Source organism: Mustela erminea, chromosome 10, assembly GCF_009829155.1.
Source record: "Mustela erminea isolate mMusErm1 chromosome 10, mMusErm1.Pri, whole genome shotgun sequence".
NCBI lineage: Eukaryota > Metazoa > Chordata > Mammalia > Carnivora > Mustelidae > Mustela > Mustela erminea.
The window spans coordinates 35,104,328-35,121,575 of NC_045623.1; the positions used below are offsets into that span (position 1 = coordinate 35,104,328).

The window sequence follows — 17,248 nt, forward strand, 5'->3', positions numbered from 1 at the left end:
CCTGGGATCGAGTCCCACATCGGGCTCCTTGCTCAGCAGGAAGCCTGCTTCTCCCTCTGCCTCTGCCTACCTCTGTCTGCCTGTGCTCACTCTCGCTCCTCTCTCTCTCTGACAAATAAATAAATAAAATCTTAAAAAAAAAAAATCTAACACCTACACTCCAAATCATGAGCAAGTTATTTAACCTTTCAAATATTCAGTTTAATCATCTGCAAAATCAACATAATAGTGCCACCTTTCAGAGGTATTGTGATAATCCAAAATATTTTATGTGAATCTCCAAGTACAATTTTTGGACCACTATACAGTCATTCAATAAGTGAAAATTATTAAAGCCCATAGGTAATATACAATTCTATTTGATCTTCTATAAAAAAAATCCTCTTAAAAAAGTAATATTGGCAAAAATAAAATAAAGTTATATCCCCATGACCACTTTTTGGTTAATGAATTAAAGGCATCAGGATTTGGAAAGACTATATTCACAATTTCATGGCTAACTGTCCCAACTGAAAACTTCGTTGACTCACTACAAAAACATCATTACTAAAAAATAATGTCTCAATTATGTCCTACTGATAGAAGCTAAGATAATACACAGTACCAGTTATTCATCTTAAAATAAAAATCAGATTGGTAAGCACATCAAATCTACATTTAAAACAAACCAAAGTTATGTCCTAGCTATGTGTTTATCATTTGTTATTTTAAACTCCATTACTATAATACTACTGGTTCTAAAATTTTTAATTTCTGAAACACAAAAATTAAAAGATAATGTTTACCTCTGGGAAGAGGAATGGAGTTTGTGAAGGTTCTAGAAAAGAGACATTTCACTATGCACCCTTATATACCTTTTGAACCACAGATCCAATTAGTTAAAAATCATCCTTAATTCCTTCAGAAATTCATCATAACCATATAAATAAGTTCTGCTTAAATTCTTGGGTACAGGAGCGCCTGGGTGGCTCAGTGGGTTAAGCCTCTGCCTTCAGCTCAGGTCATGATCTCAGGGCCCTGGGACTGAGCCCCACAATGGGCTCTCCACTCAGCGGGGAGCCTGTTTCCCCCTCTCTCTCTGCCTGCCTCTCTGCCTGCTTGTGATCTCTCTGTCAAATAAATAAATAAAATCTTTAAAAGAAAATTCTTGGGTGCAAATATTTTTTTTCTAATATTTTACTTATTTATTTGAGAGAGAGACAGCAAGAGAGAGCATGAGCGATGAGAAGGTCAGAGGAGAAGCAGACTCCCCGTGGAGATGGGAGCCCAATGTGGGACTCTATGTGGGACTCAATCCTGGGACTACAGGATCATGACCTGAGCTGAAGGCGTCACTTAACCAACTGAGCCACCCAGGTGCCCGCAAATACTTTTTATATCTAATTCTTAACCTCTAAACCTTGCAGAGTAGTTAGTTAATAGATGGGAAGATGGGGGACCTCGCCTTGGCTTTGGACCAATCTACCCTATGCCGAAGGGCATACTATACAGAAAAATGAAGCAGTTCATAAATCTATTCTTAATGTTTCTAGGGCCAAGAACCCCTTTGGAACTCTGACAAACAAAAACAAAAACAAAAACAAAAACAAAAGAAAAACAACAACAACAACAAAAACAGTAGAACAAAGAAAATTTCATGTGTGATATACAGTTTTTAGGTTTCATAGGTCAGAGATTAAGAATCCCTGGGAAAAGTGATCTATACCTAATTGGCCTTAAATTTCTGATCCTTGGGGCGCCTGGATGGCTCAGTGGTTTAAGCCTCTGCCTTCGGCTCAGGTCATGATCTCAGGATCCTGGGATGGAGTCCCACATTGGGCTCTCTGCTCAGCGGGGAGCCTGCTGCCCCCTCTCTCTCTGCCTACTTGCAATCTCTGTCAAATAAATAAATAAAATCTTAAAAAAAAATTTCTGATTCTTATTTATGTGGATATATAATGATCCCTCCACCTGGACTAAAACAGTATCTAGATTTTCACTACTTATAGTAGACTATAAATCCTATCACCCATTTATTCAGTTTCCAAAGTTTATGAGTCTACCTTTGGCAGGTCACCAAAAATAATAGCACATGACTACTGTCAAAAAATAAAATGCCAAATATCTGCTGTCTGGCTTCAGGTAAAGTGGATTGAGGCAAACAAGCTTAGATGAAAAAGTTTAAGCTAACTGCATTCCTCTAGATATTTTTATTTTTACCTTAGACGCATAGAAAATATGAACTGCTTTCATAAATCTGTGCTTTAATATTATGTACTAAGCTAGAGGTTCCCTAAATTTCTTGGTTCATGGTGAGCTTGGTGTATCATTAATTTTTTCCATATGCCCTACAGGCCAAGAGAAATACCTAAGAATTCTGTATTAAATAGTAAGTTTCTAATTATAATTATAAATTATAATTTAAATTATAATAAATCTATTTATTACACAATATATTTAATTATATAATTATCAATAATTAATGACATATAAAAATTATATAACTTAATATAAATTATTAAAATATAATTAAATTATAATTATAAATTATAGCAACTCAGTCACTGCTTGAAATAATACAAATAAGAAATAAAATGCTATATTTTAAAAATTCTTTTAATAACTACAGTTACTTTTAAAATGTTAGGTACTTTCACCATTTCTAAAACTTTGAAATCAGATTGGACACTCCCATCTTCATTTTCTGTTCCTCCATACAAAAGGAATGTAGAATAATCTAATATTGAAACTTAACTGACTCTAGTTAGTTCACAAGATACCCAACAAATAGTGTCACTGTATTTCCCTGGAAATTTTCAAATACAGTGAAACCTCCTGAGAGTTTGCTGAGGCACCCCAGAGAGCCTTGTACAGTTTGAGAATTGTGGTACTAAAATATAAAGGCTGTTACAAAAAAAACTGTTATATGAAAATGGCATCAGTATTTGATGTGAATCCTTGGGCGGTCTTTTGCCTACTTCAACTCTCATTTCCTTTCAATTTGCTACCTAAATCCCAAACCTACCAAACTACAGAATTTACTGCTGGAGACAATGTCTCTTGGCTCAGCTACTAATGGATGCGTGTGCACCTTTGGGATACACTACGTTTCCTTCTATTCTTCAACTATTTCTTCCTAGTCCCCCCTCTGCTAACTTTTACTTCGTTTCAAAGTTGATCTTCCTAGAAAAGAACATGCCTGTCTATGCCCTCTTAGAATTTAGATTAAATGCCTTTCTTCGCTACCCCAAAGACTATTAGCAATTTGAGAACAAGTCTTAGGCCTACCTGGCAGAGTTGTTCTGTTTCGCTTTCTTAATGATTAGTCCATTATTTTATTTTATAAAAGAAACCTTATAATTTTCATATCTTTCATCACTGAAATCATATGCTAGCTACTCCATTCTAGTCAAATTAATCTAACATTTTGCTGTTTTCATTATCTTACCTTGTCTTTCTTTCTTATGCCCTAATTATCTCATTTTCTAAATTCAGCATCACAAAATCTTGTTTAAAAAATATTTCAAGTCTTTCATGGTTAATTCTATTTTAAAGTTAATATCATCCATATGTTTAGTCATTCAATCAAATGGATCAAATTCAAATAAAAGGAAATCACCAGTAAAATTAATACTCTCAGGATTTATAGTAGAACTAAGATGATTTTTAGTAAATTAGGCTTTAAGTGGCTAAATAAAAGAAGGAATAGACATCTCAATGAGTAAGAAACAAAAAGTAACCCAAAATTAGATGGATTTCAAAGGGACCATAATAAATTAAAAACTCAGTGGTTAGGTTAAACAGTAGATTAGACCAAGATAATGAATTAGTATACTGGCAAGTAGAAAACTGAGGAAATTATTCTGAATTTATCACACAGACATATGAGAAATTAAAAGGCATGGAAGATAAAATGAGAAGATCCAAGATCCATCTAGGAAGAGCTCCAGAATAAGAGAATAAAGAAAATGAGGAAGAAGTACTGCATGAAGATAAATGAGAATTTTCCAGAACTGAAGAATGGTGTAAATCCTTGGGTCAGAAAGCCACATCAAATTGTAATGAAATAAATGAAAATAACAACAGAAATAAACAGAAAAGGTATTTTATCAATAAACGAATGACCAAGCAACAGAAGACTTTTCTTTAGTGACAACAGAGGCCCAAAACTATCAAGCTTCTATAAGATTTTGAGCTTTTATCTTAAGGTCTTCAGATATTGCTAAGGCTTTCTCAAAAAAAAAAAAAAAAAAATTTTTTTTTTTTTTTAAATCTGCCTCAAAATATTAACATTCTGGGGTAAATTACAGATGAACTAACCTGGAGTCCATGTTATACTTACATCATTCTCCTGTTCACTATTTATCTGTTAATATAAATTAAACTGTGCTATGGCAGAAGAGAATGCATCACTGTTACCTCTGAAACTGACAAAGATTTTTCTAATCGTATTGTTTGCAACAATCCAAATGTGAAATACAAGTCTTTAGAAAAGCTGGAAATCTGTAACAATACTTAAAAAATAGTCATTTTCTTTCACCTCGTCATCCTGATTCTAGGAATATAACCTAAGAAATAATTACAAATTATTATTGTATAGAACAATCAATTCAGTAATTTTAAAAACCATCAATAATATATGCAAGGCACTATTACAAGGCATGGACTTCCTCATAAATTTTACAAATAGCCTTGCTTTAAACCAACTTAGGGAGAAAAAAACTCAGAATGCTACTAAGTGTCACAACAAAAGGATTTCAAACAGGCTAAGGAATAAAAGAGTTCTGTGGTGCCTGGGTGGCTCAGTTGCTGAGCGTCTGCCTTCTCCCTCTCCCACTCTCCCGCCTTGTGTTCCCCCTCTCACTGTGTCTCTCTCTGTCAAAGAAATTAAAATCTTTAAAAAAAAAAAGAAGAAAGAAAAGAGTTCTCTTATTTTCACCCTTTATTATTCCACCATAGTATATATAGCTTCATATATTGCTGCTATGTACACAGTTTTATTTCAAATTATGTTTAAAATAAAAATGGGGGGGAAGGCTAGCAAAAAGAAAATTAAAATATTAATAAAAATTATTTCAGGGTCAGGACACCTGGGTGGCTCAGCCAGTTAAGCTCTGGCTTCAGCTCAGATCATGATCCCAGGGTCCTGGGATGGAGTCCTGCACAGGGCTTCTTGCTCAGCGGGGAGTCTGCTTCTCCCTTGCCTGCCGCTTCCCCTGCTTGTGACAAATAAATAAATAAAATCTTTAAAAAATATATTATTTCTGGGTAAGAAAATTTAGAGGAATTTTCATTTTATTCTTCAGAGCTTTCCAAATTTACTCAATTTTTTTTTAAAGTAATGAACATATGTTGCCTATCTAATAAGGCAGGAAAGACATTATTTAAAAGAAAACAAAGTAACTTTCACTGTATTTCAGTTTTGGCAAATGTAAAGCCTGAACTGGTATCTTATAGTCTATAATATATTTGTTATTTACCTAGGTTATTTTGAGTCAATACAATTCTACTGCTGCAAAGGGTAAGACTATACATTCCACTCTATTTAGACCATATCATGTGTAAGCCAAATATTTCAAATGCACAGATTTGTTAATTATATATTTAATAAATACAACTATTCTTAACTTATAAAATAATGAAATTCTGATTTGTAGACTAAAACGTAAATTCGTATTTTCAAATTATTACACTTTAACTGGCAAAGAAGTAAAGAAAAATCATAAAATAAAAACAGGATCAGATTCAAAGAAGAAAATACAGAAAAAGGTCTGTTACTTATGATCAAACACTTCATTTAGGGAGAAATAGGAAAGGATGTTTACTCCTCACTGGCCAAGTTCCCAGAGAAGAAGTAAAAAAGCTGTTATTTTCTCTGCACTATAGACATATAAAACATTCTGACCTGTTAGATGCCAAGAAATGCTAGAGCACCCATTAAAAAGTCACTGGGAACAATGGCTCAAATAATGTTTTAGATAGAAGGAACTTCAAAAGATCAAGAAGCCTAAATCCCTTGTTTTAGTTTTGAGGAAAACAGATTCAAAGTAGCTAAGCCATTTGCCTAAGGTCACAAAGAAAAATCAGTGGCCTGCATGGGTTTACCATACTGGTCTCCTGACTCCTGCTCTGGTGTTCTTTTACTCTCTACTGCCTTCTTAGAGGAGAGCCTAGGAGTATCCACTTCCTTATATTTGAACTACACTTTGATCTGATTTGCATTAATTAATAGATATTATGTACCTTAAATTATGAATACTGGCAGGACATAATTCTTCTAATTTCAGCATCTAATCCAACCCAGGAGAGAATACTCTCAACCAGAAAACAAGAAACCAGTTGTAACACCAGCTCTCTGCCATTAGCTATGCAATTCAAGCATGTTATCCCCATCTCCCTGTACCTGTTTGCTCATCTGCAAAATGATGTTTGGCTTTTCTATCTTCTAGGGTTTTTTTTTTTTTAACTTCATTTATTCAAAATGTTCACTGAATGTTAGGCAATAGAAAAAGAGCACAATCCTGTTTTCTTTCAGGTATTCAATTTATTAAGGTAGACGTGAAAATCAAACATAATCTGAAGCAACAAAGCTTTATACAAATGTAGATGATATTGTGTATATATATATATGTGTGTGTGTGTGTGTTTAACAGAAAGCTCTGTTAGAATATAGCATAATGGTAAGAACTAAGCATTCAGAGTCAAAATGGCTATGTATAAATTCTGACACTGCAACCATGCTAAAGCTTCAATTTTCTCATACGGAAAACGGAATTATTACAACTACCTTGACTGTATTATTTCTAAGTCACATAATAGCTATGCCTAGGACTGAGAAGTATGTTTTCATAGTAACAGTGCAGTTTCTGGCACATAGCACTGAAGCAGATAGTACTGGATGCCTACTTTTATAATACCCCTCCTTCCTTTATCCTTACTGAGAAAACCCCCGCTCTGCTAGATTCAAGGAAGTAGATAAAATTCTCACTTCACCAGGCTCTCTTGGCTGCTACAAGTAGCCATATGACACTTTTTATTAAAGAGAAGCCAGTCCAACATTTGGGGAAAGTGTATATTTCTCTCTTTTTGTTTAAAATGCAGATCCAAGGCCTGAAAACGTAGGAGCCATCGTGTGTCAAATTAAGGGACAAATAGGACAAAACCCAACATACGAAAGATGGCAAAGCACAGAGTGAGCCTAGGGCCCTGACGGATTTAATAAACTCTACACAAGTCCTATACTGCCTACCTTAGATTCCTCGTTTTCGATATAATATAAATTCCTACTGACCAAGGACAAAGGGTCTTGTAGGCAATATAAAGACTTTGGTTTTTGCTCTGAGTGAGATAGGGTAGGGCTTAAGCAAAATAAGTGATATGTTATGACCTCCTATATCAAGAGATTTGGGGGGAGGGCAGAGAAAAGCAGGGAAACCCATTCTATGAAGCTACAGTAGATGGCTATAAAGTAGTCTCAAATGAATCCTGCCTCCCTGCATTACATTTTCACGTAGCCCCCACCTTCACACTGATTGAAAAATAGCCTTTTCACTTACTCTGACAGTGTGATCGAAGTAATATTCTGCTGATAGGCAAAGAGACACAAGGATAAGCTTCAAGAGGAGTCACAGCTTCTGTTTCACTCTTGAAAACCCAAATACTATCTAAAGAAGTCTAGACTATTCTGTTAGAGAGAGAGGCCCTGGAAGATGAGAATGGCCATGTGGAAGAGAACCAAAGCACTCCTGCTGTAGTACCAGACATGTGAGTGAGGCTACAGTGGACAGGAAAAACACAAAACAAAAACAAACAAACAAACAAACAAACAAAAAACCATGCCTAGTATACCCACAGAATCTTGAAAGGAGTTTGTTACACTGTAACAGATATGTCCTGAGGCCAATGCAGTAATCCAAGCAAGAAATAATTATCACTTTAAGCAGTCTCTTCAATAATTATATTTTTATTAACATTATTATTTTAATCCCAATAGATAAAAAGTATAACAATCTAACACTGTTTTATGTTAATTTTTTTCCTTTTTTCCTCCATCTAATGCCCCGACACAATGCAAGAAGGATATAAGTAGAGACAACAATCCTCTTCTTTAAAAAAATAAAACAAAACATAAAGTCATTAATTTTTAAAAATTGACTTGCTTTAAAAAATTGTCTTACTTCCTTACCATTCCTTTAACAAAATTAAGCATAAGCTGCGTGTAGGAGAGAGTATGCAACCCTTCTATTCAGTGACCGATTTAGGATTAGTCATGTGATTGAAGTAGGCCCATTCAGATACCCTTTACAAGGGAATTGATAAGGAAGTCCTACTACTGGAGAACACCAGTTGCAAAAACAAAATTTAAAGCTACTGATGAAGATAAATGCTTTTCTTCTCAGAGATAGCCAGAAAACAAAGCTTACCCTATGAGAGAAAGAGAGCAAGATCACTGAAGACACAGGTTGAATATCTAAATCCAATCATGTTTAAACATACCCCTAAACTTTTTAGTCATAGTGCTTATCAATTCCTCTTCTGCTTGAGTTAGTTTGACCTAAGATTTCTCTTATTAAGAAGGGCGAGTGCTGTGATGAGCACTGGGTGTTACACGCAACTAATAAATCACTGAACAGGGGCGCCTGGGTGGCTCAGAGGGTTGAGTGTCTGCCTTCCGCTCAGGTCATGATCTCCAGATACTAGGATCCAGCCCCACGTCTAGCTCCCTCTGCCTCTCCCCACTACTCCTGCTCTCTTTCTCTGTATCTCTCTGTCTCAAATGAATAAATGAAATCTTTAAAATAAAAAAAACACTGAACACTACATCAAAAACTAATGACATATTTTCCTATATGTTGGCTAACTCAACATAATTAAAAAAAAAATTTCCCTTATCACAAATCAGAATCCCAAATAATAAAATACATCTAGCTTCCTGCTTTGAAACATGAAGTTTTATCTAATTTAGTAATAACTCAAATTCCAGATCTATGTAGATGATTTTTTCCAATATCAAGATCCATATCCTTATAAGTATTTGTGTACACTTCCACAAATATAAATAACCGCATTTTATACCAAGAAACTGAACTTAATGGGTCAGATTTCTACTTTTCTTCCAAAGGAAGCTACTACTCATTTTTGGTCTTATTTTGCATACTCTTCTCCCTTGAGTTTCTGGATCTTATATCACTCAAACCACGTGATTCTAGTGAGGCTGTCAATTTACATGATCCCGTAATCGGCAAATTAAATCAATCCATGATTTAAGGATGGACATCTTACTAAACCAAACCATAGTGTCCCACATCCTGGCCAAACATAACAAACAAACAGATTCATTCATCTCACAAATATTTACTGAATACCTATTATGGGTGCTAGATGCTGTAATGGATATTGGATCCACAGTGGTGAAGAAATAAAGGACATCTATATTGTATTATGACTATATAATGGCATCTCCAACTCTAATCCATAATCCGTATGTATTATTCTAACCTCCTTCACTTGCTTATCTATAAATTTCCTTCCAGTAAGAAACCTGGCTCCTACTCCTGGCCATCCACTTACTTATTCAATGCCAATACACATGTATAGTATGATCATAACTGTTAACCAATATCCCCCCTGGAAATAACTTTCTCAACTATAGTACTGAGCTTACATGCACTTCCTCTTGCTTTTGCAGGTTCCCTCCATTTTTAAGTTACCTACGTTAGCACTTTTTCCCACCACTCTTCAGTGAGGTTGTTTCATATATATGTGTAATATACTTTCTCTTACAACAATCTGTATCCCTTTCTCAAATCTGATGATCGAAGAGTGTATGTGTGTATTCTACCATCAAAGAAGAGGAGCGTAACCCCCCCAACTCCTTGTATCAGTTGTGCACAGTGACTTCTTTTAATTAGAGTACAGTATGAAGAGGAGGAGAAAAAAAAAAGACTAACTTTATAGTCAGGAGAAATCTGACAAACACCACCTCATTTGGATAATCAAGGTCAACATTAACAGTGATAAGTCTTGTTGGTATTATGTACCCTTGATACAATATGATGAAAACAGTACTTTAACACTGTAGTTTACCTTCCAAAACCCCACAACTCTGGTCTATAAGGAAAAAAACAGAATTCCAATTGAAGGGCATCTACAAAATATCTGACTAGTCTCCTCAAAACTGTTAAGATCTGAAAGAAAAGAAAAAAAATTTTTAAGGGAAGTCTGAGAAACTAAAATAGCCAAGAAGAGCCTATGGAGATGCGGCAACCAAATGTAACGTGGCATCCACGATGAGATGCTGGAGTAGGAAAATGAGAACTATAGAAATCTGAGTAGAGAGTAAGGACTTTAGTTTCTAAGAAAATTCATTAACTGTAACAAATGTACCATATTTATGTATGATGTTTTAAAAAAGGGGGAAATGAGGGGCGCCTGGGTGGCTCAGCTGTTAAGCGTTTGCCTTCGGCTCAGGTCACGATTCCAGGGTCCTGGGATCAAGCCCCGCATCGGGCTCCCTGCTCATCGGGGAGCCTGCTTCTCCCTCTCCCATTCCCCCTGTTTATGTTCCCTCTCTGGCTGTTTCTGTCAAACAATAAATAAAATCTTTAAAAAAGGGGGGGCAGGGAATGAGTCTGGGGTATGTGGGAACTCTCTATTGTCTTCTCAGTTTTTCCATAAATTTAAAACTATCCTAAAAATGTTAAGTATTTTTTTCTTAAAAAAAGACCGGATCCTTACAATCAAGGAGCTTATATCTAGAGAAAAGACAAACATTCAGCAAGTAAACCACAATTAAAAATTGGGACAACTGTAATGAAAGAACATGAGATAACAATGAAAAGCCCACCTGTAATTTGATTAAAACATTGAGGAAAGTCTCCCTAAGACTCTCTAAGAAGCAAATTTTACTTGGAGACCTAAGAGATGATTAAGAGCTATCCAAATAAAGCAAAAGAAAGAAGTGTCCCAGCTTGAGAAACTAAAACAAAAATCAGACTTGTCAAATTTCTGGTTCTGGACAAGATGGAACAAGTTCATTTCTTTCTAATCCTGCCTGATAACTGTAACTAAACACTCTCGAAATAAAACAGCAATCATAAGACTGAAAAAAGGGCAAATCAGTCAGAAACTTCAGGTCCTGAGGATCATAAGGTGGTAAATTCTCTCTCTCTCTTTTTTTTATCACAGCTTCTCCATACTGGGTAGCAGACAAAAGAGCCTTCAAAGCCAAAGTTTAAAAAAAAAAAAAAAAGTCATGAACAGTCTGCTCTCTCTCTGGTAGAATGTGAAAAAGAGTCTAGCAGGACAGAAACCTTTTTGACAACACCCACCCTATCCCAGCCAAGCACCATGGATGGCTCTCCATCTGGGGAGTCTGGACTTCTACACTGGCAGCAGCAGATAGAATGGCAAAAGCCAAGTACCATGAGGTGGTGCTCTCCTTCCCGGTTAGTTCAGTTTCCAGAGAGCTGAAGTAAGTATACTGACAGGTACAGCAGGGTCCAGGACGGGGCTCCTCTTACTCATCCAGGAAAAGACACCAACAGAGACTAAGTAGGGAGTGTGGTCCGCTTTCCTTGACCATGAGGTAGCAAACGCCTGGTAAGTAGATTTCCTTCCCCATTAGGGCAGCCAAAATAGAGATTAAGCACAGAATGTGTACTCTTACTCAACAAGAGTAGGTAAATCGGGATGATGCTCCCTTCCCTCACCAATGCGACCTTAGCAGAGACCTGCCCCCATGTTCAGTAACAGAAGATGAAACAAGATGAAACTCCCATCTCCCATTTGCATGGTGTCAGCATACAATGAAAGGGATTCTGGGCTTTTCCCCCTCACCAAACAGTAGCAGGGAGTCTGAGATAGCAATCACCTCCTCCAAAGGCATACTGCCAATGAAAACCAAGTAGGAATCAAGTCAAGAATTCCACTCCTATCTAGAAGGAACAGGCAGTCTCCTCACTACCTCCAAGAGAGTAGAGTAAAAGGAAGAAGACCTGGAAGGAGAGAGCTGGAGAAAAGAATTAATTAAAACTGCACAAGAAGTTCTACACAGAACCATGACATGGCAGAACCAACCCCCAGATCAAGCTGACGAATTCATATACAAAAAGTCTTGAGAAATAGACTACACCATAAAACTCAACCTTTTGGAATAGCTTTCCAGTAGTATACAAAGCAAACCAGAATAACACTGTGAGGGCTAAGGGAAAAAAATGATCATTGGAATTATATCCCGCAAAAGTAGGCCAGAACCTATGTGTTAAACCTAAACAGAGTGAGGGACTTGCTAAAGAAAAAAAGATTTAAATAGGATACAAGGTCTCGTAAGTCAAAATGTCCAGGATAACAATAAAAAGAAAGAAAAAAAAAAAACCCTCATTCACCGAAGAACCAGGAAAATGACAAACTGAATGGGGAAAGATAGTCACTATAAGCCAAAATGAAGATAAATCATGTGTTGAAATTAAATGGCAGGATTTCAAAGCAATCATCATTAAAAATGCTTCAACAATTTAAAAAAAAAAAGGAAAAAAATTGAAAAAAAAAAGAATAGAAAAGTTCAGGAAATAAAGAGAAGATTAAAAAAAAATCAAGTTAACTGTAAAACTGAAAAACTAATTAAAAAGCTCACTGGATGGGCTCAATAGTATACTGAAGATAGCAAAGGAAAGACTCGTTAAACTTGAAGATAATCTGAATGGGGAAAGAAACAGACTGAAAAAAATAAACAAAGCACAAAAATATATAGGACAAAAGATCTAAGATTTGTGTTACTGGAGCCCCAAAAGGAGAAAAGGAGTGTGTGTCCGAAAGAATACTGGAGGGGAGAAAAAAAAAACTAACTTCTAAAATTTGCCAAAAGGCATAAATTTACAGACTCAAGAAACTGAGCAAATTCCAGAAAGGATAACCCTAAGGATATTCAAATAAAGCCAAGATACAATAAATCAAATTCATGAAAACTATACACAAAGAACCATTTGTGAAAGCACCCAGGGAGAAATGATGCATTTCTCAATGGAAACCATGGATGCCAGAAGCAAGCAGTATAACATTTTAAATGCTGAAAGTAAACTGTCAACCTCAAATTTTATACCCAGTGAAAATATTTATCTGAAATTAAAGGGAAACAAAGAAATTCTCAAAGAAAACTAAGAGAAATTATCAGCAGCAGTCTTACTCTGAAAGAATGGCTAAAAGTAGTTCTCCAAACTAAAAAGAAGTGATTAACTGAGGGAGGTTTATAACTTCAGAAAGAAAACAAAATAAATAAAAATAGGGCTAAATATAATAGACTATCATTCTCCTTATGAGTTTTTATACGATCATTTGATGTGCTCAGTGTAGAGAGAAACAAGACAAATTTTTAAATGGGTAAAGGGGCCTAAGTAGAAGTAAAATTCTAAATTTCACTCAAAGAGGCAAAATGTCAATATCAATAGTATCTAAAATAATTTACGCATGCCTAAATGTAAAAATCAAAGGAACCACTCTACAAAAAAAACCTGGTAATATGCTCAAAAACATTATAAAATAAAAATGGAATTCTAGGGGCGCCTGGGTGGCTCAGCTGTTAAGCATCTGCCTTTAACTCAGGTCATGGTCCCAGGACTCTGGGATATAGCCCTGCATCTGGCTCCTAGCTCAGCCAGAAGCCTATTTCTCCCCCTCTTGCTCCCCCTGCTTGTGTTCCTTTTCTCGCTGTCTCTGTGTCAAATAAATAAAATCTTAAAAAAAAAAAAAAAGGAATTCTAAAATATGTTCGGTAGACAACAAAAGAGAAAGAGGAGAAAGAAACAGAAGGAACAAACAGAAAACTAACAGTGATCTAGCAGACCTGAGCTCTTACATATCAATAATTACTAGAAGTGTAAATGGTCTAATAACGAAAATTCAAAACAGAGACTGGCATAATGGATTAAAAAGTATGACCTAGCTACAGGCTATTTATAAGACCCTAACTTTGATTATTATGGCATAAGTAGATTGGATGAAAAGGATATGCTATATAAAAGCAGCAGTGGCTATTAATATCAGGAGAAGCAGACTTCGAAGCAATGAAAATTATCAGGTCAGGATATGTTTATTACAAAATGACTAAATGATCTATTCACCAAGACAACACAACAATTCTAAATGTAGAAACAACAGAGATTCAAAATATAATAAAAGCTGGTAGAAGCCAGAGGAAAAAATATAAAAATATAAAATTATAATTGAGGACTTCAACACTCTTCTCTCAGCAAAACAGAACTACAAGATTGAAAACCAGCAAGACAGAAGAACTAAACACAACTATCAAAAAGAAATTTTGAATTTTAAATTTTTATTTATAGACTATTCCACCTAACAAGAACAAAATACATAGTCTTTTCAAGTGCTCATGGAACATTTGTCACGACAGACCAGAAACTAAGTCTTAAAACATACCTAAATCAATTTAAATGAATTTAAACAGGGGCGCCTGGGTGGCTCAGTTATTAAGTGTCTGCCTTTGGGTCAGTCATGATCCCAAGCTCTTGGGATTGAGCCCCACATCAAGCTTCCTGCTCAGTGGGGAGCCTGCTTCACCCCCTCCCTCTGCCTGCTGCTCCCCTTGCTTGTGCTGTCAAATAAATAAAATCTTTAAAAAATAATTTAAACATAAACAGCAAGTTCTCCAACCATAAGAGTCAAGGTAGTCAACAGAAAGAAAGAAAATTTCCAAACACTCAGAAACTAAAACCACACTTCTAAATAACCTACAGTTCAAAGAAAAAGCCTCCAAAGAAACTTTTAAAAAATACACAAAGAAGAATAAAAATTAAAACACAATGTAACAAAATGTGTGGAATGTAGCTAAACTCTCACCTCAAGAAATAGAAAGAGCAAAATAAACCAAAAGCAGGTAAAAGAAGGAAACAATAAAAGAGCAGAAACCACAATGAAATTCAAAATAACAGAAAAAAAAATCAATGAAACAAAAATTAATTGGAAAGATCAATAAAACTGACAAACCTCCAGCAAGACTGACAAAGACCTAAAAGACACAAAATACAATATCAGAAATAAAACAGTGGATGTGACTATAAATATTACAGCCATTAAAAGTAAGAAAACATTCGGGACTCAATCCCAGAGCCCTGAGATCATGACCTGAGCTGAAGGCAGAGGCTTAATGCACTGAGCCACCCAGGTGCCCATAATCTGAACAGTCTTATTATACCTGTTAGACAATCTTTTACAAAAAAATATGAGGGAATACTTCCCAACTCCTTTTATAAGGTCAATGTTACTCTGATAAAATGAACACAACGACCAAAATCTCCCATGAATTTTGATGTAAAAATCCTTAAAAAAAAAAAAAAAACAACAACCTGAATCCAGTAATGTAGAAAATTATACATTATGACCCAGTAAGAATTTATTTCATGTGTGCAAGACTGGTTCATATTCAAAAATCAATATAATCTACCACGTCAAAAGAATAAAGATGAAAAATCACACATAATCATACCAACTGATACAGAAAAGTATTTGACAAAATTCAACAGTCATTCATAATTAAAAACTCTCGGTAAACTAATCAGGAATAGAGAAGAACTTTCTAAACTTGGTAGAGATTCTACAAATACAGCTAGTATACTAATAGTGAAAGACTAAGTGCTTTCCCCTAAGATCAGAATCAAGATAAGGACATTAACTCTCAGCAGTGAATAGAATAGAATGCATTCTAACCATTTCAAAATAAGACAAGGGCATACAGATTGGAAAGGAAGAGGCAAAACTATCCCTATTAGCAGATTAAATGGGTTATTTACATTAAAAAAATTCCAAGAAATTTATCAGAAACTACTAGAATAGTTCTGCAACATTAAAAGTTACAAGACACTAAAAAAATCAGTCACACTTAAAAAAAAAAAAAACCAATCATACTTCTGTGGACTCACAATGACCACATGGACATCAAAGTTAAAAACACAATTACCATTTATGATCATTGCTCCAATCCTCAGTACCCATGCCTGTTTCCTATCACATCCTTACTTACCATACCTTACTTTGTCTTCCCTGCTTGACAGTAAGATAAACTCTCTAAGACCAGCTGCAGTATCCGTCTTGTTTACAACTGTGTCCCCAGCTCTGTGTCTGACACATCATAGCTAATTAACAAATATTTTTGAGGACATTAAAAAAAAAATCTGCTTCAAAATTTCCATAGATAAATAATTCTCCCATAGCCAAACCCAAAAGGACACCTCTTTCCCAATTAAAAAAAAAAAAAAAAGTGCTAGTTATATAAATAACATTTCAGGCAAAAAGAAACAAAAGTACTGGGAATAGAAACAGCTAGAGTTAGAAATCAAGATAATCCTTACATTTTATAATACGGAAAGGGCTTTCAGTCACAATTTTTCTTTTAAGTCACAAGCATATTCAAGCACAAAAAAATTATACATTAAGCAAAATATGAATTTTAATGACTACTTAATTTTCCTGTTATTTTATCTTCACATTCCAAATTCTTAGACCCTTATATGCTTAAAGTAGAAAACACTTAATCTTGTCAGCATTCTAACCAGAGGGCTCATTAATAAGCGACAGATACTAGAACTACCAGTAACTCTAGGAGCATCCAATCACCATTCCACTGATAAAGTTTATCAATTTTCCCTAGTAGTGGTTCTTAAACTTTTCTGTGTGTGGAGCTGGGGTAAGGGGTGGGGGTACAGGTTACAAATCTACTCTGGGATCTTGATGAAAGCAATGGACTCTCAGAATATTCTATGTGTGTAACAAATACACACAAAAACACGGAGTGAGAAGAGGTTTCAGGGCTTCACAGATCCCTAAGTCTATCCAAGCACCCAAAGTTCAGAACCCATGGAGGCCAAGCCTATTGTCAACTAGTTACCTTCTAGCTATCAGCTATTTCTTGTGCAAAAAAAAAAAAAAAGAAAGAAAGAAAAGAAAAAAAAGCAAAAAAGACTTTTTGGGAAATATACCATATTCAGAAAAAAGCTTACAATAAGACCTTCATTAATTAACTTCCTGGAATACAAAATTAACTTCCTTTATACAAAATTAACCATGTTAAAAATTTAAGCAGAGCTTTGAATGATCAGAGGAATAAATCATCTTCAGTGTGGCTTGATTCTATTTGTTTGCACACCTCTGAAGCTAAAGCAGAGGATTTTTTTCATTCTGAACATCCTCCATTCCTAACTTCCCAGGAGATAAAGCATACAAACTCTGTTTTGTGTCCATGGTCCTAACAATGTAAGAA

The 17,248-nt window shown here is 35.3% G+C and overlaps 1 protein-coding gene across 2 annotated transcripts in view; it reads right to left on the reverse strand.

The window, feature by feature from the left end:
* Positions 1-17,248, reverse strand: part of PKN2 (protein kinase N2) — a 132,386-nt gene that overhangs the window by 87,964 nt on the left and 27,174 nt on the right. The window lies entirely within an intron of this gene.